Raw genomic sequence first — 27236 nt, forward strand, 5'->3', positions numbered from 1 at the left:
AATCCAAATCGTGCCTTTGCTGCATTTTTCCATGTTTCAGCTAATTTAGAATTACAGGAACAAAAATTTAAAACACAAAAAAAAAAATAAAAAAAAAAATAAAAATAAAAAAGCATGCTAATGCAATTGTGATTTTGGTGTAAAAGTGCCCCTACTGTGTATACTGTGGAGGTGTCAAGCTAGTATTCGAATACAAGGCAAATGCATATTATTGATCTGAGATACTTTAAAGGGAGATAAAACCTGCATTGTGTAGGTAAAGAAAAGGACCTACTCACCGCTCCCCTCACTCCCTGCCGTCGGGTCCCGCTCGTCAGCCACAGCTCCCGGTACTGGCCGACTCTCCTGACCCGGACATACTGCGCCGCACATGCGCAGTATGTCCTGTAATCTTCGCTTCTGGCGTCGCATCATGACGCCAGAAGTACAGACACTCCCCCGCCTCCTGCGTGTGCGCTCCAGCGGCTCCACTATAAAGCTAGCATGCTAGCTTTATGTTGGTCCGCTAACTTGTGACAAAAAAAAAAATCTTCTGTGAACTCACCATACTACTAACGGAATACCTTGGGGTGTCTTTCTAAAATGGGGTCATTTGTGGGGTTCCTATACTGCCCTGGCATTTTAGGGGCCCTAAACCGTGAGGAGTAGTCTTGAAACCAAATGTCGCAAAATGGCCTGTGAAATCCTAAAGGTACTCATTGAACTTTGGGCCCCTTAGCGCAGTTAGGCTGCAAAAAAGTGCCACACATGTGGTATCGCCATACTCAGGAGAAGTAGTTTTGGGGTGTATTTTTACACATACCCATGCTGAGTGGGAGAAATATCTCTGTAAATAGACAATTGTGTGTAAAAAAATAAATAAAAATAAATTGTCATTTACGGAGATATTTCTCCCACCCAGCATGGGTATGTGTAAAAATACACCCCCAAACACATTATACTACTTCTCCTGAGTACGGCAATACCACATGTGTGGCACTTTTTTGCAGCCTAACTGCGCTAAGGGGCCCAAAGTCCAATGAGCATCTTTAGGCTTTACAGGGGTACTTACAATTTTGCACCCCCCAAAATGCCAGGACAGTAAACACACCCCACAAATGACCCCATTTTGTAAAGTAGACACTTCAAGGTATTCAGAGAGGGCTATGGTGAGTCCGTGGCAGATTTCATTTTTTTTTGTCGCAAGTTAGAAGAAATGGAAACTTTTTTTTTTGTCACAAAGTGTCATTTTCCGCTAACTTGTGACAAAAAATAAAATCTTCTATGAACTCACCATGCCTCTCAGTGAATACTTTGGGATGTCTTCTTTCCAAAATGGGGTCATTTGGGGGGCATTTATACTATGCTGGAATTTTAGCACCTCATGAAACCTGATAGGTGGGCAGAAAAGTCGGAAATGCTTCAAAATGGGAAAATTCACTTTTGGCACCATAGTTTGTAAACGCTATAACTTTTACCCAATCCAATAAATATACACTGAATGTTTTTTTTTTTAATCAAAGACATGTAGCAGAATAACTTTCGCGCTCAAATGTATAGGAAATTTTACTTGATTTGAAAAATGTCAGCACAGAAAGTTAAAGTCATTTTTTTGACAAAATTCATGTCTTTTTTGATGAATATAATAAAAACTAAAACTCGCAGCAGCAATCAAATAGCACCAAAAGAAAGCTGTATTAGTGACAAGAAAAGGAGGTAAAATTCATGTAGGTGGTAGGTTGTATGAGTGCGCAATAAACCGTGAAAGCTGCAGTGGTCTGAATGGAGAAAAAGGCTTAAGGGGCGAAAAGACTGTGGTCCTCAAGTGGTTAAAGTATTAGAGACAGAAGATCAGCAGAAAGCCATGAAACTGGTATTGCCTAAAAGAAAATAAATATGGCAGCCCCCATATACCATCTAGCTTCAGATTAAGTGAGATATACTGGCTGTGAGACCAATGCTACCCCCTAATACATCTGTAATTTGCACTGTTATGTTAGACACAACATAGATTTTCATAGCAGCTGGGTTGTGGGGGGTGAAAGGACAGTAGGACTGCAGTCACAGAAATAACACTGCATGTAAAACTACCATTTCAACCCTGTCATAGTGAAAGTACAAATTGTTTTATGCTATGGTTCTGCAGATCTCTCTGGTGATAGTCTCAGACAACAAAATACAGGGTGCATAGCTGCTGAATGAGCAGGTCAGAAAAGTGTTCCCCCTACACTAGTTTTACCTGGGCATCATGTCATTTTGTTTCCATAAACCCCTTGAGCAGAGAGAGGAGCCTAAGCAGGGTTGTAGTTTCATAATGCATCACTTCTGCTCAGTAGTAAATATGCAAAATATTCCCTAATGTCCCTGTACGCTAGACACAAGTCCAGAGTGGCTGATGAGAAGTGTACCTGTTATTTTACACAACCATTCTAATCCCAACTTGCAAACAAAAGCTGTTTCAGGCTAAATTGGCCTTCATCAGTGCAAGGCATGGATTAATATGGCTCTACAGATACAACTTGGAACCCCGTCTTTAAAGTGCCCCCGAGGTGAGTTATATGGAGGCTGCCATATTTATTTCCTTTTAAAGGGACCCTGAACAATTTTAAAAATGACAATTTCCACTTACCTGGGGCTTCCTCCAGCCCACCATAGGCCGCAGGGTCCCCCGGCATCCTCCTGGCTCCTCTCGCGGTCCTGCTGGCAGCTCAGTTATTCAGCAACTTCCTCCTGAAAGTCGCCAGTCTTCTTCCTGGCCGGCACAGGTCATCAAGTCGCCCGGCGTGAGAGTCCTGTGCATGTGTGGTTCAGAATTAGAGAGCTGCGCATGCGCAGGAATCTCACGCCGGCCAACTTGGTGACGCGTGCTCGGCCAGGAAGAAGACTGGCGACTTTCAGGAGAAAGTCGCTGATTTATGGAGCCTCCAGTGGGACTGGGAGAGGAGTCAGGAAGATGTTGGGGGACCTCGGGGGCCTATGGTGGGCTGGAGGAAGCCCCATGTAAGTGGAAATCATTATTTTTAAACCTGTTCAGGTTCCCTTTAAGCAATGCCAGTTTCCTGGCACCCCTGCTGATCCTCTGCCTCTAATACTTTTTAGCAAATCTGGTGTTTGACAATATTGTACAATCTGACAAGATTAGCTCCATGCTTGTTTCTGGTGTTATTCAGACACTATTGAAGCCAAATAGACCAGCAGGGCCGACGGCAACTGGTATTGTTTGACCTGGATGCTGCCAGATTTATTTCCTGTTATTCTCACCTCGATTTCACTTTAAGCACTGCATAGTCTTCAAACAGCCTTAGAAGTTGGCCTTATCACTGCGAGTACTGCCAGCTGATTGGTTGAGGCTGCTGGTTACTTGAGTTCCAGATAACTAGGATAGCTGTATATGCTTGGTAAAGAGGTTTTTAGTCTCTTACAAAATCCCCAATAAATGAAGTCATTTGGCTGCTGGCAATAGCCGGTTTCTGAATTGCATGTTCAGAAATTGCGACAACTCCGAATGACATTAACACCAGAAGTTTCAGCGGGCCTAGGGTGAGGCGTCTTTCTATATCACCCTGCTCCGAAATTTGGCCCTGGCCATTTTCAATGTACTCTAAAATCCTAGTACTTGTGGTACGCCATGACTTTACTCTGCGTCTCCTAAATAGTCACATATTTTACAATCTCATGCTTAGGGGGCCAGCCAGGGGTTGTCGTTTTTTTTTAACCATAAATGCCCATACCAAATGCAGGCAACAACTAGCAATGCCGCTACAACTACATATAAGTTCATTTCCCGCATACAGGTGTGCTTTAACATAATGCTTTTATATTGAATGTTTAGAATATTCTCTCTGTGTGATTAGACATTAACTTGTTACCTCTCATACAGCTTTTATTGTATCAGCTGTGAACCATATTTACTGCAAATCACGGGGGACGTTAAAAAACAAAACGAAAACAACCAGAGCAGCAGCAGGGAAAAATGGCCCCGGCTGCATACAAATATACTGCATATGTATTTCAACTGATGCAAAAAAAAAATAGTAATAATTCAGCCTTCAGGATAGGCAGAAAAATAAAACGTTAGATAATTAGGAGCAAAGCAAGTACCGTTATTTACGATAGAAAAAAAAAATATATTGTTTTCCTCAGAATGCCGTAATCTGTGCGAATGGCAGCATTGTCTATAAATAGAATTTTACTTTTGTAGAAAACAAGTCATTTTTCTTGTGTCCGCAGGTCGCCTGTTGTAAGTTTTTTTTTCTATAAAAGTGAAACGGTCGGACGCAATCGATGGCCACAGTAAAGAGTCGCTGGGAGTCTCCGGTCGGTCATGGTAGGCACTTTTTTTTTTCTGTGCAGAAATTCCAGCCGTGGTTTGACAACAGTGCCACACCCAGCAGCGGGAAGAGGGCGGAGCCAGCGACTGCCGTGCAGCGTCTTCAGAGCCATGAAGTTGACGAACTCCAGGAGTTTGCGGCGGTTGCTCTGAGGTAGGAACGTGCTGCTCAGCTCCAGAACGTTGTTGCGGTTTTCTCTGGAGACCTGAAAGACCTAAAGAGGAAGGGGAGAAGTCAGATGATATTTTAAAATATTACCATTATTTTTAATAGTAGATATACATGTTCTATGTACATGAACTAATGTAAAGCACTTGCTTAAAATCGTGGGCGTTTTCTGCAATGCGATAACGCGCATAATGCTTCCCAATGTGCAATCGCAGTGCACTGATAGCATTGTGCGATTTTCTGCGATGGGGGAAAAGGCCAACACTGTTGCTTTGTCTGCAATGGGGAAATAGCAAGCGTCGTGCGATACAGTCAGCTGTTCTCAGCTGGCTGCCGGCCAAGAATGCGGATTCAGCCGTGGGAAACCGCTGTTATTTTCCTGCGGCCTCAAGTGTGACCATTCCCTTAGTTTTCCATGTAACTCCTAGCCTGGGACCCACTTGCAGTGTTTTTGTTTTAAAAAACACTCTCATTCCCTTGAATGAGAGTCGTGGCACAGTTGGCGGAAAGGATTTTTTGAAAAAAAAACGCTGCAAGTGGGTGCCAGGCCTTAGGCTTTGTTTATAGTGGTGTGATGCAAAAGCTGCATTGTAGCGTGGAATGTCACCCTTCAAAGCAACACCTATGAGACATTCAAAGTGTGTCTGACTTTTCCATTGCGTTGCATTCCTACTTTTACAGGGAAAGAAACGCAACACTCACTGTCCACCGAGCAGAACGCTTGTTCATCTGTCTAATATGTGAACATCTGAACTTCAAAGTTGAAAAACTCAAAGCTAACCCATTGTTCTATCCAATTGAAAAATGCTTTTTGACGAAGGTAAAGGATGCATTGTTGCTGTATACTCTGAAGACCACTTGTGTGTTATATTTTACTTTGAAATGTTATCAGATCTGATTGCTATAAATATTGTAATCACATCTATACTTAAGATTCTTAATATTGTGTTTATATCTACAGTACGAAAATACATTAATACACAGTATACAGACTGGAATCATTGTCTTCATTTCATAGAGGAATAATATCAATTAAATTATCAGTTTAGATCTTCTGTGGGTACCATGAGGATTACCTCGCCGCCTCTGGGGGAGTTGGGATGTGTACAGTTAGGATGAATAATGAGATGCAAATTTCTCCTTGCATTCAATTTTCATGTAAACTATATGCAGCTTGAAATTAAACCAGTCAGAATAATTTCCTGTCAATTTGTATTGGTCCAAGTTCAAGCTGCATAACATGTACATGAAATTTGAATGCAAGGAGAAATTCTCATTGATCATCCCCTAGACCAGTGATGGCTAACCTTGGCACTCCAGCTGTGACAAAACTACAAATCCCATCATGCCTCTGCCTCCCCGGGTTATGCTTAGAGCTGTCAGAGTATTGCAATGCCTCATGGGACTTGTAGTTCCACCACAGCTGGAGTGCCAAGGTTAGCCATCACTGCCCTAGACTGCAGTGTTCCCTAACCTGGTCCTCAAGGCCCACCAACAGTGCATGTTTTGTGGAAAGCCACAGAGGCAGTTAATCAGCTCTGCCGAGACACTAATTACCTCACCTGTGCATGTTTGTGGTTTCCTGCAAAGCATGCACTGTTGGTGGACCTTGAGTACAGCAGTGATCTGCAAACGTAGCTCTCCAGCTGTTAAGGAACTACAAGTCCCACAGGAGTGCATTGCAGGAGTCTGACAGCCACAATCATGACTCATTAAGGCAAATGCATTGTGGGACTTGTAGTTCCTTAACAGCTGGTGAGCTAAGTTTGCAGATAACTGCTCTAGAGTAGGGCTTTTCAACCCTGTCCTCAAGTACCACTGCGGCCTAGTGCACACCAGAGCGATTCGGTTGCGTTTTTAGGAACGCTTGCGGCGGAGGAAACGCTTGGGTAATGTATTTCAATGGGCTGGTGCACACCAGAGCGGGTCGGTTTTAGCTGAAACGCAAACTCCCGGGCTGCAGCATTTTTTGGATTTCGCAGGCGTTTCTGCCTCCAATGTTAACTATAGGAAAAACGCAAAACGCTTGATAAAAACGCCAGATCAGAGCGGTTTTCCAGGCGGTTTTGTTACAGTAGCTGTTCAGTAACAGCATTACTGTAACAATATCTGTAATCTGCTACACAAAAATGCTTCACTTTAAGTAAAAAACACTACACAAAACGCTTCATAATAAGAAAAAAACGCTTCAAAAACCGCTAGCATTTTGCGGATCTGCGACTCCCGGGTCTCCGCTCTTCATTCTCCGCTCTGGTCTGGTCTCCGGCATGCTTCCCTTCTTCCTGTCCCGGCAGGAAGTTTAAACAGTAGAGGGCGCTCTACTGTTTTTAAACTTCCCCCAGACAACTAGTTTATACACACAGGGGTCGTGTCACTCAATTTCATCTCATATGGGACCAATGGGAAAACAGGAAATAACTCCAACTGCTGTTATCATGCGTCTGCCTCAGTATTACATAACACTGCATGACATTCAATATTCTGAACTGCAGTAAAATACCAGTACCTGCTGTAATAAAGTCATGCAGTGCGGCTCTTTTATTGCACATAATCCCCCTTATCTGTAATAACCTGCACCTTGCCAGAATGTTAATTTGCAAAATATTAATACCCCATTGGAATGTATCATTGATTGCAATAACTCTGTATGGTTGTATCCCTGCACGTTCTTCAACTTCCATCCTGTTGCTAATGCATTGTTGCCTGTACTTACCCTATATGCTTCAATAAACTTTGTTGGTTAAAAAAAAAAAAAAAAAACTTCCCCCAAACAGGAAGAAGGGAAGCATGCCGGAGACCAGACCAGAGCGGAGAAGAAGAGCGGAGATCCGGGAGTCGCGCCGGCGGAGCAGGTAATGTATGCGGGATGGGGGGAAGCGGCGGCAGCACCACCACCACCACAGATTGTGAACGGTTTCAGGCTGAAATCTGTTTGCAGTAAAGGTAGCCATACGATCCCTCTCTGATCAGATTCGATCAGATAGGAATCTGATGGCAAATTGACCAGTGTATGGCTACCTTTAGTCGGAGAGTTAATGGCTTGTTTGCATCGAGATAACAACTGGAGTTTCTTAACTCTTCCTGTACTGGAAACAATTAGACTGATGTATCTGATCTTAATGTTTTATTTCTTAGCTGTACTACACATACAAATCATAATATCATAATTTTTTTTTCGCTGCAGTGTCTCTTTAAAAAAATAAATAAAAACACGACAACGAAAAAAGTCCTTTATTGCTCTGGATTAACCAGGGATACTTACCTTGCAATAATCCCACGCCAGTATCCTCAGGAGTGGTCCCACACCAGTATCCTCAGGAGTGGTCCCAGGCACCCGCCCAACTCCCGGGGCTAAATGGCTATAGACAGCCTCTGCAATCTGTATTGCATAAGCTAGAAACACGAAAATTGTTTGCTAAAACAAGAATTTTCGGCAAACTGTGTCATAAACAAAATGGCTGCTGGGGAATTCCCGTTCCCCGGAGGCCACCTCAGAGTGTCAGATTGAGCGTTATTTCACATAAATAGGTGGGTCCAGGGGACCAGGGCACCTCCTGCTCTGGTCACCTGGACCCACCATCTATGTGAAAAATGGCTGGTTTCGCCACTCTAGTGTGGCCTCCAGCGTTCCGGGATTTCCCAGTGGCCATTTTGATCGCATAACTGTTTGCCGAAATTTCTTGTTTCAAAGGCAACATTTTTGTGTTCATAGCCTCTGCTATACAAGGTAAGGTAAGGTAAGTCAGCAGTCAAAAACATGAGGAAAAAGTCTGGCACTATAGTGTTTAATGTACAAAAATGATGTCACATCAAGTGAATATAAAGTGCATCAGCAAAGCTTAATGGACAAAGATAGATCATGCAGTAAAAAACACACATACCGGCATGGTATCTTCGTACTCACTGGGTACAAGTGGGAGGCAGCGGTGGTGGGTGCCAAAAGGTGCACGGCCCAAGGTAAGGTAAGTATCCCTGGTTAATGCAGAGCAATAAAGGACTTTTTTTCGTTGTCGTGTTTTTATTTCTTTTTTTAACTCTCTGCTGAAATGGGTAAAGGGTACCGTGTACCCCTATACTCATTTTTCCTGGGGAGGGGGCGGCTTCCGGAGTCTGCTTGTTAAAGGGGACCCCCGGATGGCACCATGAACCCCCCAGGACGTCGGTGGCCCCCACCTCCTCCTGGGGCAACGGAGGTGGGGAAGAGCCCCTTGTCCATGGATTGGACAAGGGCTCTGAAGGAGAGGGGGAGGTTGACCGCCCCTCTCCTCCAGAGCCCCCCCCCCCATACCATGGACCATGCGGGCTGGTATAGCTCAGGGTGTGAAGCCCCACGTGGCCGGGACTCCGCATTCTGGCTATCCCAGCCTGCGTGGGAGACAAGGAGTTAAGGAGGCTTGGAAGGGGGAACTCCACGCTGTCTGTTTTCATGAAGTGTATACAATATGTATACAGAATTTGGAATGCAGTAACCTGTACTGCAGCAGTGTCATTTTACAGTTTAAAAACCATTTTTCCTATGAAACTTTGAAATCTATTTGCTCAAACTATAAGGTCTTTTCACAAAATTTTTTTTTACCATGTTCCTACTCATCTGCTTAACCACCCTGGCGTTCTATTAAGATCGCCAGGGCGGTTGCGGGAGGTTGTTTTTTTTTAATAAAAAAAAAAACTATTCCATGCAGCCAACTGAAAGTTGGCTGCATGAAAGCCCACTAGAGGGCGCTCCGGACGCGTCATTCTGATCGCCTCCGGCGATCAGAATTAACAAGGAAGACCGCAATGAGCGGCCTTCCTTGTTTTGCTAACCTCGTCGCCATGGCGACGAGCGGAGTGACGTCATGGACGTCAGCCGACGTCCTGACGTCAGGCGCCTCCGATCCAGCCCTTAGCGCTGGCCGGAACTGTTTGTTCCGGTTACGCTGGGCTCGGGCGGCTGGGGGACCCTCTTTCGTCCGCTGCGGCGGCGATCAGGTAGCACACGCGGCTGGCAAAGTTCCGGCTGCGTGTGCTGCTTTTTATTTCATGAGAATCGGCCCAGCAGGGCCTGAGCGGCAGCCTCTGGCGGTGATGGGACGAGCTGAGCTCGTCCATACCGCCCGGCTGGTTAATATACATGCCAAATTTGGTGATGATAGCATGTACAAGGGCTTTACAATTAACCGCAGAAGTTGGCACTATTGACTTCAATAGAAATGCACTCGGAACACGAAAATTCGGAACACGAAATTTGGTTTTCGCATGCGGTACACAAAATTTCGACGAAATCGGAATTCAGCTATTCCGATCAGCCCTAGTGCCAGATCATCTCATGCGAGCACAGAGCTCCTCTCTTGATCCTACCCACTGTCCCAGCAAGCCCCAAGGTATCCTCATCCCTCCTCTATAGTATCCCAGGGTGTCACTATAGCAATAGTACATAGATCTTAGACCAGGCAAAGCTGTAGATCAGTGTTTCTCAAACCTGTTGTAATGACTTCCCCACGGCGCATGTTTTGCAGGCAACCTCACCTATGCACAGGTGGGGTGATCAGTGTCTCCGCTAGGTGGGTTCTATGTAGCTGAGACACTAATTGTGCCACCTGTGCATAGGTGAGGTTGTCTGCAAAACATGCACCATTGGAGAGTCACAGAGAATGATCAACCTCTATCCTTCCTGGTGACACTAAGGGTGCATACACACATCAGACCATAGTCTTTGGAAAATGAAAGATCATAGACCAATTTTACCCCCTTCCATGTAGTATGAGAGCCATACCTACACAGTCTATTCTATGGAGCTGAACTCCCCATCAGATAGAAATCTTTGCAAGATGCTGAACAGAAAGATGCTGGCTGTACACATTCAAAAGATCAGTATCTGCAAAAGATCTGTTCCTGCAAAAGATCCATTCCTGCAAAATGCATTCATAGTCTATGATATCTGCAGATCTCAATACACACCTTGTTTAACAGACATTCATCTGCAGATCAGATCCACCAGGATGGATCTTCAGATCTGCAGATGATTGTCTGTTAAACAAGGTGTGTATGAGGATCTGCAGATATCATAGACTATGAATGCATTTTGCGATCTTTCATTTTCCAGAGACTACAGTCTGATGTGTGTATGCACCCTAAGGGCTAGTTCACAGTGCAGTTGCAGAATAATTCTAATAATAATTCTTAATTGCCCATACAATTCTATGTGCCTGTTCACATCTCTGCGCTGTAACAGATCTTGTTATCCTAACTGGCTGCATGCAGGCTTTGTATTTAAGTTTATAGCCAGTCCCCATTGCAGTTCAGTCATAACAGGTGCATTATGCAACTGACCACTGTGAATGCAGGGGGTGTCTACGCACCATCTCTGTGGCAGACAAGACACCCGGGTACACACCTAAACTAAGGATATGAAAACTACTTTTACACTACTGTAGTACCCCGATACTCATTATACAGGTGGTAAAATGACATGTAAATCTGTTCTGCAGCTTCCATAGCCATGTTTTTCTCTACAAGTGGTCAATAAACCCCACTGTAAACATCTAAAGATGAAGTGATGGTGAACAGAAGCTTCAATGGCTTCTACTGAAGACACCAATAAAAAACAAACGTAAGCAACAAGTATTTTTTGATGCTTTGACAAACAGATGTATTTGCCTTGTTGTCAATGTGGGGATAGGTACAACACCAGCAACAAATGAGGGGTAAGTGAGAAATGCTGAGAACAACAAAGATGCAATGGTCTATCACAAACATACAAGTGGCCAAAAGTCAAACAGAGATTATCATCAACACCAAAAGTGTTACTGAAGCATTTCTAGAGATGAAGAAGCATCTCCAGTGAGAAATCGGGATATTTAATAAAGATCTGCTGTTAAAGGACAACTGAAGTGAGAAGTATATGGAGGCTGCCATATTTATTTCCTTTTAAGCAATACCAGCTGCCTGGCTATTCTGCTGATACTCTGGTCTGATGTGTGTATGAGCCTTTAGAGGCATAGTCTTTTGAAAATGAAAGATCACAGACCAATTTTACCCCCTTCCATGCAGTATGAGAGCCATACCTACACAGTCTATTCTATGGAGCTGAACTCTCCATCAGACAGACATCTTTGCAAGATGTTGCACACAAAGGTGCTGTAGACATTCAAAAGATCAGTATCTGCAAAAGATCTGTTCCTGCCAAAGATCCGTTCCTGCAAAATGCATTCATAGTCTGATATCTGCAGATCATCATACACACCATGGCCGTTTCTACGGCCGTGCCGCCGCCCGGGGCGCTGCTGGAAGGGGGGCGCTGTGATGGAGGGGGAGCTGCAGCCGCGGCGAGGGCAGCCCGACTTCTCCCTCCCTTCCTCTCCCCGGGCCGCCCTCCGTGCGATCCCCCCTCGGAGTGCAGAGTAATGCAGCAGGGAAGCGCTATGCAAAACTACTCACCTCACTAGCTCCAAGCGCTGCTCTCTTGCCGCCAGTCTCCTCTCTGCCTACACGCTGATACACACACACGCTGCTAAACAGGAAGCGGCGTGTGTGTGTATCAGCATGTAGGCAGAGAGGAGACTGGCGGCGAGAAAGCAGCGCTTGGAGCTAGCGAGGTGAGTAGTTTTGCATAGCGCTTCCCTGCTGCATTACTCTGCACTCCGAGGGGGGATCGCACGGAGGGCGGCCCGGGGAGAGGTCGGGCTGCCCTCCCCGCGGCTGCGGCTCCCCCCTCCATCATGGGGGCACCTACCTAATCTATCCTGGGGGGCACCTACCTATCTAACCTATCCTGGGGGGCACCTACCTATCTAACCTATCCTGGTGGGCACCTACCTAATCTAACCTATACTGGGGGGCACCTACCTATCTAACCTAAACTGGGTGGCAGCTACCTATCTAACCTATCCTGGGGGGCGCCTACTTAATCTAACCTATACTGGGGGCGCCTACCTAATTTAACCTATACTGGGGGGCGCCTACCTAATCTAACCTAAACTGGGTGGCACCTACCTAATCTAACCTATACTGGGGGCACCTACCTATCTAACCTATACTGGGGGGCACCTACCTAATCTGACCTATACTGGGGGGCACCTACCTATCTAACCTATACTGGTGGGCACCTACCTATCTAACCTGGGGGGCAGCTACCTAATCTAACCTATACTGGGGGCAGCTACCTATCTAACCTATACTGGGGGCAGCTACCTATCTAACCTATACTGGGGGGTAGCTACCTATCTAACCTATACTGGGGGCACCTACATAACCTATACTGGGGGGCAGCTACCTATCTAACCTGGGGGGCAGCTACCTAATCTAACCTATACTGAGGGGGCAGCTACCTATCTAACCTATACTGGGGGGCACCTACCTAACCTATACTGGGGGCAGCTACCTATCTAACCTATAGTGGGAGCACCTACCTACCCACCTACCTACCTAGCTAGTCTATACAGGTGACAACTATACTGGCTACCTATATTGCAGGCACCTACCTAACTAACCTATACTGGGGGCATCTACCTATCTAACCTATGCTGGGGGCAACTATTCTGGCTACCTATATTAGAGGCACCCACCTAGCTAACCTGTACTGGGGACACCTACCTATCTAACTTGTACCGGGGACGCCTGCCTATCTAACCTATACTGTGGGCAACTATACTGGCTACCTATGCTGGAGGCACCTACCTGGCTAACCTATACCGGAGGCAACTATACTGGCTCACCTATGCCTGGCTACCTATACTGGGGGGACCTATAGCTGGCTACCTATACTGGGGTGCCTATTTTGGGGGAATCTATACTGAGTGCAACTAGACCTGGCTAACCTACACTGCGGGCACCCATACCTTGCTTCGGGGGGGTTCGCAATTTTTACACCCTCGCCCTGGGTGCATTTTAGCCTAGAAACTGCACTGATACACACCTTGTTTAACAGACATTCATCTGCAGATCAGATCCACCAGGATGGATTTTCAGATCTGCAGATGATCGTCTGATCTGCAGATGAATGTCAGTTAAACAAGGTGTGTATGATGATAGACTATAAATGCAATTTGCAAGAACAGATCTTTTGCAGATACTGATCTTTTGTGTCTGTACAGCATCTGTGTGTGCAGCATCGTGCAAAGATTTTTTTCTGTTGGAGAGTTCAGCTCCATAGAATAGATTGTGTAGGTATGGCTCTCTTACTACATGGAAGGGGGTAAAATTGGTCTGTGATCTTTCATTTTCAAAAGACTATAGTCTGATGTGTGTATGTGGCCTAATACTAGAACAAGCATGCAGCAGATCAGGTGTTTAACATTGTCAGATCTGACAAGATTGGCTGCAGTAGTGTCTGAATAACAACACCAGAAAAAAAGCATGCAGCAGGACTGCCAGGCAACTGGTATTGTTTAAAAGGAAATATGTGCTGTGCAGCAGTACAATGCACTTGCGTACTGCTGCATGCATTCTGCCCGCAAGCGCAGAGCTTAACTATTCACTGAAAAAATGGGATCAGCAGCGGGTAGCAGCGCAGATGGCATGCGATCACACCCGTTGCGTTCCGATCACACGGCCATCTGCACTACATTGATGTGAACGAGGCCTAACATTAATGTGCTGATAAAAAGCGGACAAAAGCGCACTAACTGGAAATGAGGCCTTAACCTTTATAAAAATTAAAAAAAAAAAAGGAAATAAAGAGGCCGCTGTCCTCGGGCAACAGACTTCAAAGGAAGCGGGGGAACCAAAGAAAGGGCTGCTACTGGAACAGGATGAGCTCGCTGGAAGCTTTCTTTATTTATGAAGTATTATTTTGATTTGAAGTGCTGGAATATAGTTTTTCTGGGAATAATTACTAATCTGACTCTCCAGCTAAAATGTAAATCTCTGCATGTAAAACCCCCATCATCCAGCACCAACAGGGATTAGCTGATGCCAGATAAGTGTAGTTTCCAGTTGCTTGACAGTCAATGGTCCTGCTACGGCTCCGGTAATCCGGCGACTTCAGCTGAAGGTGCGCACCCTCGCGTCATCAAGCCGGTTGCTGTAAGAGTCCTGCGCATGCGCAGTTCACTAAAGACTGAACCGTGCATGTGCAGGACTCTTACGGTGACCAGCGTGATGAGGCGTACGGTGCGCACATTCAGCCGAAGTCGCCAGATTACCAGGACCATGGAAGGGACCAAGAAAACGCTGGGGGACCTTGCGGGCTATGAGGGGTTGGAGGAAGCCCCAGGTACGTCCGGATTTCATTTTTTCCTTACTGCTCAGGGTACCTTTAATGTAACACTGTATAAAGAAGTATAAAAGTAGTTTATGCATCCTGCAAGGCCAGGATATTTTTCTGGTTAACCGAGTTATGGATAATGGGGGTTTTACTGTACCTTGCAACTAAACTTAGATACCATAGATTTTTCCTCACTTTCTGTCCCACTGACATTCGGAACACCATTGTGTCCATGCACAGAGCATGGGAGACCATAATGAAAACTAGACAGAGGGTATAACTTTTATAGCTGTCTTTGCCTCTGCTGCATAGACTGTCCCTGTTACACTTGTAAGCATCAGGCATGATATCTGCCAACAGGGACACGGACAGCAATAACTTTCCTATAGAGCTTCAAACCCTTCCCTCATTCAAAACTACAATGTAACCTTTTTCAAAAGCTAAAGGACGAGTGTGCACATATGTACTAAACCATCCCCAGATGAAGTCTCTACAAATAACATAATAATGCAATACTGAACTTCCCCAGCTACCTACAGTTTACTAGAACTTCCACAGCAGCCTGTGCACTGCACACTAGTGGTAATATCTGTGTACCTTACCAGATTCTCCATGCCTCTTCCAGCAATCCCCACTACTGCCCAACACTTTGTAAAAGCTGTACTCACATCTGAGATCTGTAGTTCTGCCTTATCAGTGCTTCCTGCACATCACTTCCTGTTCCTGTCTGTGTGCAGGAAGCAGGAGGGGCAATGGCCGGGAAAGAGCAATCATATCTGATCTACTAGTCATGTAACAACCCATACACAGCGAATGGGTATATAACACAAAGGGCTCTATTCATAAAAAAAAATTGTCGCGAAAAAACTCGGAGGGAAAATACTGCAGCGGTATTTTAGACTTCTGGGTGGTCATTCATAAAAATGTTGGCAGCTGCGATGCAAGTGCGGAGATCTCCTGCTGAAAGCTGGCGGTAAGCTGTCGGAAGGCATGCGGAAACACTTAAGTCGGCAGAGTCCCTCCGTGCGCTGCTCTCTCTGGGAGGTCTGTCCCATTCACTTTCATGTAATCCGAATTCTTCTCGCTACATCAGAGGAAGCGGTATTTCCCATCCTCATACCGCTTCCTCTAACCTTTATGAATGGACATTTTGTTACTTTTTCTAGATAAATGTAGAAAAACACAGCACATGGCGGAAATTTCTCGCTCTGCTGGGGAATTGTAGCTTATCATGCGGAAACAGCTTTTATGAATGCCCACTTTGCTAAATGGTCGGGAAAGTCCGCTGTTTTGAGCGGAAAACTTGCGGTAAAGTTTTATGAATAGAGCCCAAAGTCAGAGTAGTCGCAGGGTTCTCACATCTCCTCTGTGGAGAAATCAGTAATATATTTTAATTGGAATTATGAGCAAGGAATAATCTGAGGCTGCTTTATCACAATATCAAAAGCAGACTCAGCATTCCAGCTGTAGGCTTGTTTTCATGGAGAATGTTGTGCATGTTATACAATGCTGACAGAGGGGAATCCTAGAACCATACTGATTATGAGCCACAGCTGATCAAGCTCTTCCATCCCGTTACACATAATTTCACCTGCATTATTGGACAATGGAATCTGTATTTTGTGTGGATTTCTATCTTTGCAACACTAGTAGAAAAAAATGTACACTCACCCCCAGATCCACAAAGGTCTTCACAGCATTTTTTACAAGACACAAGGTGGCGCTCTCAGCTAGGAGGAATAGAGAGAATAGAATAAATAAAATATGTGTCAAGATGGGTTACAGACACAAAGCTAACATTAAATGCTAGGGACACACTTCTTATCAGATCGAGAGGTCGCACCAATTATATCAGACTTATCCGATCAGCTCTAGATCAATTACAGGATCTATTTTATGAAGTAATGATCTGAAAAATAAATCCCGTTATCAATGGTGAGCAGTTTGGACATGTACACCACATAATGTAGCCCCCCTTCAGATTACCTGTCGCTCTAACAGGAAATTGTATTGAGTGCACCCAGCATTACACACAGGAGTCTAGTCCTGGGAAAAGAGGTGAGTGGACTCACCTGGAAAACCTGCGCGGTCAAGCATAATGTGGGCGTGGTCATGGGTGGGGCCAAATATACATGACCTTAGCAGTGATGTAAAAGGTCTGCCGGGGAAGTTTGAGCTCTGCCGTAGTGTATCCCCCCAAAATAGATGTAATCTGACAGCATTTCACCAAAAAGACACATAATCTGGTAGAAGTTCCTCCAAAACACAGATAATATGGCAGTGGTTCCCCCAAAATAGACAATGTGGCAGCAGCAGTTCCCCCAACATACACATAATTTGGAAGCAGTTCCCCAAATACGCGAAACCTGGCAGCGGATCACCCAAAATACACGTAACACCCAAAATACATATAATCTGGCAGCAGTGGTCCCCCAAACATACACAATCTGGCAGCAGTTCCCCAAAATACGCGTAATCAGGCAGCAGCCGTTACCCTAACATACACAATCTGGCAGCTGTTCCCCAAAATACATAACAGCGGTTCCACAAAAATGCAGATAATCTGACAGCAGTTCCCCCAAAATAGGTACCCCCAGCATAGGTAGCCAGGTCTATAGGTGTCCCCAGTATAAGTAGCCATGAGTATAGTAGTCCCCAGTATATGTAGTCAGGGGTATATGTCCCAGTATATGTAGCCAGGGGTATATGTCCCCAGTATATGTAGCCAGGGGTATATGTGCCCAGTATATGTAGCCAGGGGTATATGTGCCCAGTATATGTAGCCAGGGGTATATGTGCCCAGTATATGTAGCCAGGGGTATATGTGCCCAGTATATGTAGCCAGGGGTATATGTGCCCAGTATATGTAGCCAGGGGTATATGTGCCCAGTATATGTAGCCAGGGGTATATGTGCCCAGTATATGTAGCCAGGGGTATATGTGCCCAGTATATGTAGCCAAGGGTATATGTGCCCAGTATATGTAGCCAGGGGTAAATGTGTCCAGTATACAGTGGGTTGCAGAAGTATTCAGCCCCCTTGAAGTTTTCCACATTTTGTCACATAACTGCCACAAACATGCATCAATTTTATTGGAATTCCACGTGAAAGACCAATACACAGTGGTGTACATGTGAGAAGTGGATCCAAAATCATACATCATTCCAAACATTTTTTACAAATAAATAACTGCAAAGTGGGGGTGTGCATAATTATTCGGCCCCCTCAGTCAATACTTTGTAGAACCATCTTTTGCTGCAATTACAGCTGCCAGTCTTTTAGGGTATGTCTCTATCAGCTTTGAACATCTAGAAACTGTTGGAACAGTAAGAGGGAAAGGCAGAAATTGCTGGCACTGCAAAAATCATTACACATCCAAGGAGGGGGAGGAGGAAGAGGGGAGCGCTGCACAGCCCCAACGGAGATGGATACGGAGTGTATCCCCAGCGTGCTCAGGTCCAAACAACAACGTAATCCAAAGGAGAAGGAGGAAGCGCCGGCACTGCTGACAAACACTTTATTTAAACATCAATAAAATCAATGCAAGGGAATTCATCCAGGCAGATTATGGAAGACACATACCGTGGGTAGATGTAGCAGGTGCAGTGGGTGGGGTGCCTGACGCCGTTTCGCGCAATACGCGCTTCTACGGAGGCTGTAGAAGCCTCCGTAGAAGCGCGTATTGCGCGAAACGGCGTCAGGCACCCCACCCACTGCACCCACCGCACCTGCTACATCTACCCACGGTATGTGTCTTCCATAATCTGCCTGGATGAATTCCCTTGCATTGATTTTATTGATGTTTAAATAAAGTGTTTGTCAGCAGTGCCGGCGCTTCCTCCTTCTCCTTTGGACATCTAGAAACTGAAATCCTTGCCCATTCTTCTTTGCAAAACAGCTCCAGCTCAGTCAGATTAGATGGACAGCGTTTGTGAACAGCAGTTTTCAGATCTTGCCACAGATTCTCGATTGGATTCAGATCTGGACTTTGACTGGGCCATTCGAACACATAGATATGTTTTGTTTTAAACCATTCCATTGTTGCCCTAGCTTTATGTTTAAGGTCGTTGTCCTGCTGGAAGGTGAACCTCCGCCCCAGTCTCAAGTCTTTTGCAGACTCCAAGAGGTTTTCTTCCAAGATTGCCCTGTATTTGGCTCCATCCATCTTCCCATCAACTCTGACCAGCTTCCCTATCCCTGCTGAAGAGAAGCACCCCCAGAGCATGACCGGGACACAGCAACTCCAACACAGCAGGTCTTGCAAGGTGTCCCTGGTATCCACTGGTTGATGCCTATGAAAAGTGGTCCAAGGAAAGACAGCTGGTCAACGGATAACATGCCATGGCTGCCCAGGGCTGGACAAGGTTTGTGGGGAAATGAAGCTAGCCCCTGTGGCCTTATCCCACTACTGCAGCACGGACTTCTGGAAAACGTATTACTGGTCACGAGCCAACAGTATCCTGACATTGCAGCTTGCTGAATATGGGGCTGCCTATGGGGAAGATCCCATTAGGCCACTAAAAGCACCTACCATGGGCACATGAGTCAGAACTGGACCATAGAGCAATGGAAGATGGTGACTTGGTCTTTGGTTTTGAAATTCCAACAGAACATCTGTGGGATGTGCTGGGAAAACAAGACCCATCCATGCAGACCCCACCTCACACCATTACAAGCTAGGATATGCTGCTAATTTTAACTTTTTGCCGACTGCTCCATATCAATTGGCGTGAACGCAGCGGCAGCTCCAGGACCGCTCAACGCCAATTGGCATGAAGTCCTGGGGGCGGAAATTGCAGGGGATCACGTGCGCCAATGAGATCGCCGCTAGGAGACTGTTAGATGGCAAAACCACCATTTACATGTTGCAGCGCTGTACTGGGGACAGCCGTGTGACACGGCTGCCCCCCTATGATGCTCAGGAGCGATCCGCTGTCATAGGCTGAAGCCTATGACTGCCAATCGCTGCCACTGGCTGGCGGGGGGAGGGAGGGGGGGAAAAAAAGGAAAATTTATCAAAAATGTATAAACAAATAAAACAAAAAAAAATAAACATGCTGGCAGCGATCAGAGGCTACCAACAGAAATCTCTGTTAGTGGGCAGAAAAGGCAGGGGCAGGTTGAAATCACTTGTGAGCTGAGTTGTGCGGCCCTGCAGCAAGGCCTTAAAGCTGCAGTGGCCTAATTTGTAAAAAAATAGCCTGGTCACTAGGGGGGTGTAAGCCTACAGTCCTTAAGTGGTTAAACACACTTAAAGCGGACCTGCACTCAGAACTTCCTCTCTGCTCTAAAAGATAACCAACAACATAATAACCTTTAAAGAAAAACAATTCTTTATTACAGCTTACGGGGCTCCAACAATAAATCTGCAGTGTGTCTACTTCATGCTTTTAAGAAAGCAGAGAAAGGGTTAACATCCCATGTTTACATATTAGCTGTGTCTGTGGAGATTGACGAATTCCTGGGCTGACACAGCTGAGAGATTAAATTACACTTGTGATCACTTGAATGAGGGGACATTAGGCGGGCTCTTTTCTCTAATAACACTCAGGGTGCATTCTTCTCTGTTTTCCTTCTGCCCTGCGTAAGAGTGCAGTTCCACTTTAAGTATATTGACACTTTAAAGTGAGGAAGAGGAAAGTCTCTGAATCCTATAGAGCAGGGGTCTCAAACTCAATTTACCTGGAGGCCGCAGGAGGCAAAGTCAGGATGAGGCTGGGCCGCATAAGGAATTTCACAATCGCGGCCCATCGCCGCCTCTCTCACTCTTCCTTCACAGAGAGGGGCGGGGAGAGGCGGCGATCCGTGCGGCGATTGACGTCAGGAGGGGCAGAGCTGAAGCTGAAAGCTCTGCCCCTTCCAGGAAATGCCGGCGGATTGCCCCCAGGGCGATTTGGGGGCTCTGCAGCCCTCGTTTAGCGGCGGGGATGCAGTGGATTACCTGGGAGCACTGAAGCAAACTATAAGGAAGCTTTTGCCGGCGAGGGCCACAAAATATTGTATCGAGGGCCGCAAATGGCCCACGGGCCGTGAGTTTGAGACCCCTGCTATAGAGGCTTCCCGGATCCTCTTGGCTCCAGCCGCAGCTCGCCGGGACCCTAAACATCTGGGCTGCCCTCATCTTCTAGCTTGAGTGTGGCCGTACTGCAACAATAGGCGCAGTACACCCCCAATTATGCCTGAATTAGGTGCGCAGGCCTGATGTTCCTACCATAAAGCCCTCTTCCGAGAGCCTGCGTTTGGCAACAGGGGACTGGAGGATGCAATGGGAAGCTTCTACAGCAGGAGTGTCCAAACTTTTGAGGCCTAGGGCCATATCGCTGTTCTTGAGAGTGCTAGGGGGCTGAACTAGCAAAATTAAACTCATTTTTGCTGATTGCCGCTAAGTACACCCCTGCATGCGGCACCGCAGCTACAGCCTGTGGGCCACATGGAATTAACAACTGCAAAGAGCTTTGGGAGACACCAGAAATGGCTCGGCGGGCCATATGTGGACCCCGGGTCAGAATTTGCAAATTATTGCTCTATAGGATTCAGAGGATTCACCCTTCTTGGGTAAGTATGCGCTATTGCTTCAGGTACACTTTAAGGTCACGTTGTGCTTCTCTTGAAAGCTGGAGGAGCAATTAATAAAAGTATTAAGCTGCTACAATATAAAAGAACTGCTGTGATTTTTATCACTCAACCAAGTGACGATTGATTGGATCCTGGCCTTTTGTCTGTTTGAATCTCACTATTCACACAGATAATAGCGGCTTCAGGCCTGATCTACCCTCTCTGGCATTAAAAACATCCTCTTCTTGGCCAGAGTTTAGTGCTTTGTTTAAGGACGTGTTTGACCACTGACGGGTTTTTCCCCTTTAGGACCAGAGAAATTTTCACCTTTCAGCGCTCCTCCCTTTCTTTCACCAATAACTTAATCACTACTTATCACAACAAATCATCTACATCTTGTTTTCTTCACCACCAATTAGGCTTTCTTTGAGTGGTACATTATGCTAAGAATTATTTTATTCTAAATGCATTTTAATGGGAATAATAATAAAAAAGTGGAAAATAAATATATTTCCGTTTTTGGCCATTCCAGTCATAAAATAAAACGTTCTACTGTGGATAAAAGCCACACATTTTATTTGCCCATTTGTCACGGTTATTGCAACGTTTAAAATATTTCCCCATTTCCATTTGCCGGGCTGTCCTGCTGGTCGTCTGCCTCTAATATTTTTAGTCATAGACCCTGAACAAGCATGCAGATCAGGTCTTTCTGACTGGATTATCCACATGCTTGTTGCAGGTGTGTGATTCAGACACTAGTGCAGCAAAAGTGATCAGAAGGACTGCCAGGCAACTAGTATTGTTTAACTACCTAACAACCGCGTCGGCAGCCCCAGGACCGCCTAACGACATTTCTTGGGGCCGGCTACTGCAGGAGATCGCGGGCGCATCTCCGCTTGGAAGGCGGAGCTCCGCCCAGCCTTCAGTCCTCGAGCAGTGCTGTAGTGGGGACAGCCGTGTGAAATGACTGTCCCTCTGTGGGACACAGGAGCAATCGGAAGTGATAGGCTGAAGCCTCTCACAGCCAATCGCTGTGATAGGCTGGCCGGGGGAGGGAGGAAAGGTTGGAAAAATGTAAGAAAAATACACCTTTTTATTAAAAATAAATATTTGTCAAAAAAATAAACATCTGGGGGCGATCAGACCCCACCAGCAGAGCTCTGTTGGTGGGGAGAAAAGGGGGGGGGATCACTTGTGTGCTGTGTTGTGTGGCCTTGCAGCGAGCCCTTAAAGCTGCAGTGGCCCTTTTAGTAAAAAATGGCCTGATCTTTAGCACTGTGGTCATCAAGTGGTTAAAGTGGACCTGAACTCTTGAACAGGACAGAAATAAAACTGAGAAATGCACCCTGTATGTATTTAGAGAGGTAAGCCTGTCTAATTCCCCCTCATCTGTGTCTAATCACAACTGTAATTTGATCTCTCCCCTGGGTCAGCTGACTGTCTGCAGATAAGGTCATTTGAAAGCACAGAATGTTAAGAAGTAGAAACACTGAAGATTTATTGTATGATTTGTATCAGCTGTAACAAAGAAACACAAGGGGGAACAAGGAGCCCAAATCTTGATAACACAAATTTGTTGTCATTTGTGAGCAACAAATTTGTGAGCGCTGAGTGGATCGGTAAAAAAAAAATCTGCCGACAAGACGTCCTGCTGTCGGCAGAACGTCCGCCCAGCGGGAAGGTCTGACGGACCAGTCGTTTGTTACAATAGAACGTGTGTACACACCTTACAGAGACTCTGAAGTCTCAAGAAAAAAAAACGTATTTTTATTTAATAAATATGTTTAATACTTTAGCCCTAGTTAAACCGCCGCTCTGCGCTATCTAAATCCCCCCAAACTTCCCGGGGGTCAATCCGGGGAGCGCTTCAGTGTGAGGCAGGGTTATGAGCTGCAGCCCTGCCTCACACGCGTCTGTCAGCGGCGGATCGCTGCCTCTCCCCCGCCCCTCTCAGCCTTCCTTCACTGAGAGGGGCGGGGGAGAGGCGGAGATCTGCCGCTGACAGACACGTGTGAGGCAGGGCTGCAGCTCATACCCCTGCCTCACACGGAAGCTAATGATGGCAGCAAAATCCACGACCAAGAAAGTCGTGGATTTTGCAGGGGAGAGGGAGGGCACGTAAGGGGGGATTTAGATAGTTTGAAGCGGCGGGGATGAGGCGGTTTAGCTAGGGCTAAGGTATTAATCATAATTCTTAAATAAAAATACGTTTTTTTAGAGACTTCAGAGTCTCTTTAAGGGGCCAGTGAGTGTCTCTTAACCAAATAGCGGTGAGTATGCTTCTATGCATACCCACGGCGTCTGATAAGGGTGCCTGTAAAGCTGACCTGAACTCAGAGCTTCCTCTATGCTCTAAACGATGTACAACAGCATAACTTTTAAAGAAAAACATTTCTTTGTTACAGCTGATACACATCCTGCAATAAATCTGTTTCTACTTCCTGATTTCATGGAAGCAGACATGTAATTATCCTGTGCTTTCAAATGATCTTATCTGCCGTGGCAGTCAGGTGACACAGGGGATAGATCAAATTACAACTTGTGATTAGACACAAATGAGGGGTAATAAGTCAGGCTAAACTCTCTAAATACATACAGGGTGCATCCTATATAATAAACCCTAACCGTCCTTGCGTCATCCTCCTCCTGTCCATGTTTTCTGGCTACTGCGCATGTGTAGCCGACAGGAGGAGGAGGACAGGGGGGCGGGCGGCTTATTCAGAAAGAGCCAAGCGCCCGTCTGTAAACAGGCCTTATGCCTAGTTTCTATATGTTTTTCTTCCGTCAAGTGCAAGAGTTCAGGTCCACTTTAAAGGGAACATGACAGTGGTGGGGGAAAAAAAGTCATACATACCTGGAGCCTCCTCCAGCCCCTTGGCTCCTTTGCCATCTTCCTGACCTGCCTCAATCTGCTACTATGGTCCTCTGCACATGCGCGGCTCGGCCACATTCCCACCCACATCGTGCTCCCGTCACCAGGAGCATACAGTGCCTGCGCAGTACTACTGTACAGGTGCAGAACGCTCCTGGAGTTAGGAGTGCGATGGCGGTGAATGCAAAGCTGAACTTCAGAGGATCCTAGCAGCAGATCGAGGTGTCCCGGGAGGACAGTGAGGAAGCCTCAGGTATGTATGAATCTTTCCCCCTCCCCAGTATCAGGTACACTTTAACCACTTGAGGACCCACCCTTTACCCCCCCCTTAAGGACCAGCGCTGTATTATGTGATCTGTGCTGGGTGGGCTCTGCAGCCCCCAGCACAGATCAGGGTGCACGCAGAGCGATCAGATCGCCCCCCTTTTTTCCCCCCTATGGGGATGATGTGCAGGGGGGGTCTGATCGCGTCTGTGTGCAGGCATGTTGCGGGGGGGGGCACCTCAAAGCCCCCCTCTGCGGCGACATTCTCCCCCTCCCTCTCCTACCTCCCTTCCCCGGAGATCCGGGCTGCACAGGACGCTATACGTCCTGTGCAGCCAGTGACAGGACGTCCCCTGTCACATGGCGGCGATCCCCGGCCGCTGATTGGCCGGGGATCGCCGATCTGCCTTACGGCGCTGCTGCGCAGCAGCGCCGTACAATGTAAACAAAGCGGATTATTTCCGCTTGTGTTTACATTCAGGCTGCGAGCCGCCATCGGCGGCCCGCAAGCTATTCATGGAGCCCCCCGCCGTGATTTGACAGGAAGCAGCCGCTCTCGCGAGCGGCTGCTTCCTGATTAATCAGCCTGCAGCTGGCGACGCAGTACTGCGTCGCTGGTCCTGCAGCTGCCACTTTGCCGACGCACGGTATAAGCGTGCGGTCGGCAAGTGGTTAAACATGTTTTCCGCATGCAGAAAATAACTGACAGCAGAGTGCAGCACTGTGTGTGTTTTTGCTATCAATTACATCAGCAGCTTAAAAAAAAAGCGCACGTTATTCCACATGCAAGCACACATGGAGTTTTATACATACCTGGGGCTTCCGCCAGCCTCCTCCATGCAGATCGCTTTTTTTTTTTAGCTCACAACTGTCCTTTTAAAGAGAATCTGAAGTCTACTAAAAACAAGGTTTTTACTATAAAAACCTCTTTAACCTAATTGCCCCTCCTAAAACGCCATTAATCAGCCCAAATTACCTTGGGGACATCGCGGGGCTCCCTCCGCATAGAGGAAGAGATTTCAACTGCAGCTCTGCCTCCATGCGCATCCATCAGCGCGGATCACCGCCCCTCTCAGTCTTCCTTCACTGAGAGGCGGAGATATGCGCGGATTGACGCGCATGGAGGCAGAGCTGCAGCTGAAAGCTCTGCTTCCTTAGGGCAGCAACATCCACGACCTAGAAAGTCATGGATTTTGCCTCAAGGGATTAGGGGTGATTTATGGCGTTTTTAGGCGCGCACAAGCTTGTGCTGACTTATGCAATAAAATTAAAAACTGCGTTGTGATGATGGTGTGCTGACCTAAATTCATTTGCAACTATTGACATTTGGGTGACATGGCTTAGCACCCAGGTTCAGCACCCAACACTCGGGCAAGGTGTGCCACTCCAGAAATGTTTGTGCACCATTCCAGTGCTGGGTCCCTCTTTGGTCCAATGTTTCTTCACTGTGCAACCATGGCCGTGGGTGAGTATGTCTGTACTGGGCATGTGCAAAAAAGGATCGATCATGCATGCCAAGTAGAACTGATGCTGAGAATACATGGTTAGATAGTTGCGCCGGTGTAATGCCGATTTATGCTTCCTATCGAGACATGCTGAAATCCGATCTGGGCATGTGCACCAGCACTTGAGCTCAGTTTGCCTGATATCCTTCCGCCGGCTTGTCGATACTAACTACTAATAAGCATCCCATAGGAGCAGGTTAGGAGAGGTTGTATGTTAGTGTTAGGAGTAGAAAAGGGAGGTTAGGATTAGGAGAACAGATGGGAGGGTTAGTGTTAGGATAGGAGAGGGGGTAGAGTTAGGGTTAAGAGTGGAGAAGGGTGAGTTGTTAGGCAGGCCAGTAGCATATCCCGATAAAATTGTATATTTAGACACCTTGACTAATCGATTGACGCTACCAGATTAAACCTGGTAGTACATTTCGACAAAGTAGGACAACTCGGCACTACACCGCCCTAACCCTCCTGCTATACGTTTGATAGTGAATGTAAGCTAATTCGACGGGTAGGTTATTTCGTCGGTACACCGCCCTTGTGCACTGCACAAGCCTATTCAACCAGAAGGGGACCCAGGTCACCACATACTCGGGCTGTAAAGCAGCAGAAGGTATTCCCAGCAGGCACATCTGCTCCTCCAGGCAGCGTGATATCTTCTCTCTTATCTGCACAGGAGAGGCTGCACTGAAGAGCCCTCTCCACTGTCCAGTGAAGGGGTTACTATGCTATCCCGGTGGTAGAGAGGGGAGAGAGCATCCTAAACTGTGCAGGGAGATGTCGCCCTGCGGCCTCCGTCCAGCCGCTGCAGGCTTCCTTCAGCTCAGCAAACTCTCTCCTGTGTTCCTGTCTCAGGACGGGCAGCAGTGTGGACGGACCGTGGCTGCCGTGTGTCTGTGGCAACCTGTGCAGCTCCCCATCCGCCCTTAGCAATTTCCCACCCCAGGCACCGTCCTATGTTGGCTTCCCAGAAATCCAGCCCTGACCCTGTGCATGCCAGTCACTCACATCACATCCTCATGTTTTCACACACTTGTCGTTCACTTCTCTTTGGCTGCTTGCAGGAGATTGTCTCATGTGGGGGCGGGGCCAAAACGGAGGGAAAAAGAAACTGGCGACATCATTGTCCAAGGGGAGGGGAGACAAAGGCTGAGGCTAAGCTGCGCTGATTGGTTTAGCAGAGCTGAGGGGCAGGACTCTTGTCTGCAGGCTCAGCAGGAAACACATATTTATGGACATTGCAGCGATTAGTACAGAAATCGCGGACACAAAAAAATAACACTATTTATAGAAAGTTTGTTAATTAACATGGTTGGCAATGTGTTGTGGGCGGGGTTTGATGCTTACATCATCATCATGTAGCTCAGCCTGCAGCTATCCTTATGG

At 46.6% G+C, this 27236-nt stretch overlaps 2 long non-coding RNA genes across 5 annotated transcripts in view; one reads left to right on the forward strand and one right to left on the reverse strand.

Annotated features, from left to right (window-relative positions):
• The window catches only part of LOC137534025 (uncharacterized), an 80482-nt gene extending 75524 nt beyond the window's left edge, over positions 1-4958 (forward strand). For all 3 annotated transcript variants that reach the window (XR_011024285.1, XR_011024284.1, XR_011024286.1), the window contains one exon: positions 4210-4958. This is a non-coding gene — a long non-coding RNA (uncharacterized lncRNA). The remainder of the gene's footprint in view (positions 1-4209) is intronic.
• Positions 2981-26954, reverse strand: LOC137534023 (uncharacterized). 2 transcript variants are annotated; one of them, XR_011024279.1, is made up of 3 exons: positions 26859-26954; positions 16336-16394; positions 2981-4524 (listed from the first exon to the last, which is right to left on the reverse strand). It is a non-coding gene; the product is annotated as an uncharacterized lncRNA (long non-coding RNA). The 2 variants fall into 2 exon arrangements; XR_011024280.1 differs by lacking the exon at positions 26859-26954 and adding an exon at positions 26442-26662.
• Positions 26955-27236: the final 282 nt, after the last annotated feature.

This window comes from Hyperolius riggenbachi, chromosome 10 (assembly GCF_040937935.1).
Source record: "Hyperolius riggenbachi isolate aHypRig1 chromosome 10, aHypRig1.pri, whole genome shotgun sequence".
Classification (NCBI taxonomy): domain Eukaryota; kingdom Metazoa; phylum Chordata; class Amphibia; order Anura; family Hyperoliidae; genus Hyperolius; species Hyperolius riggenbachi.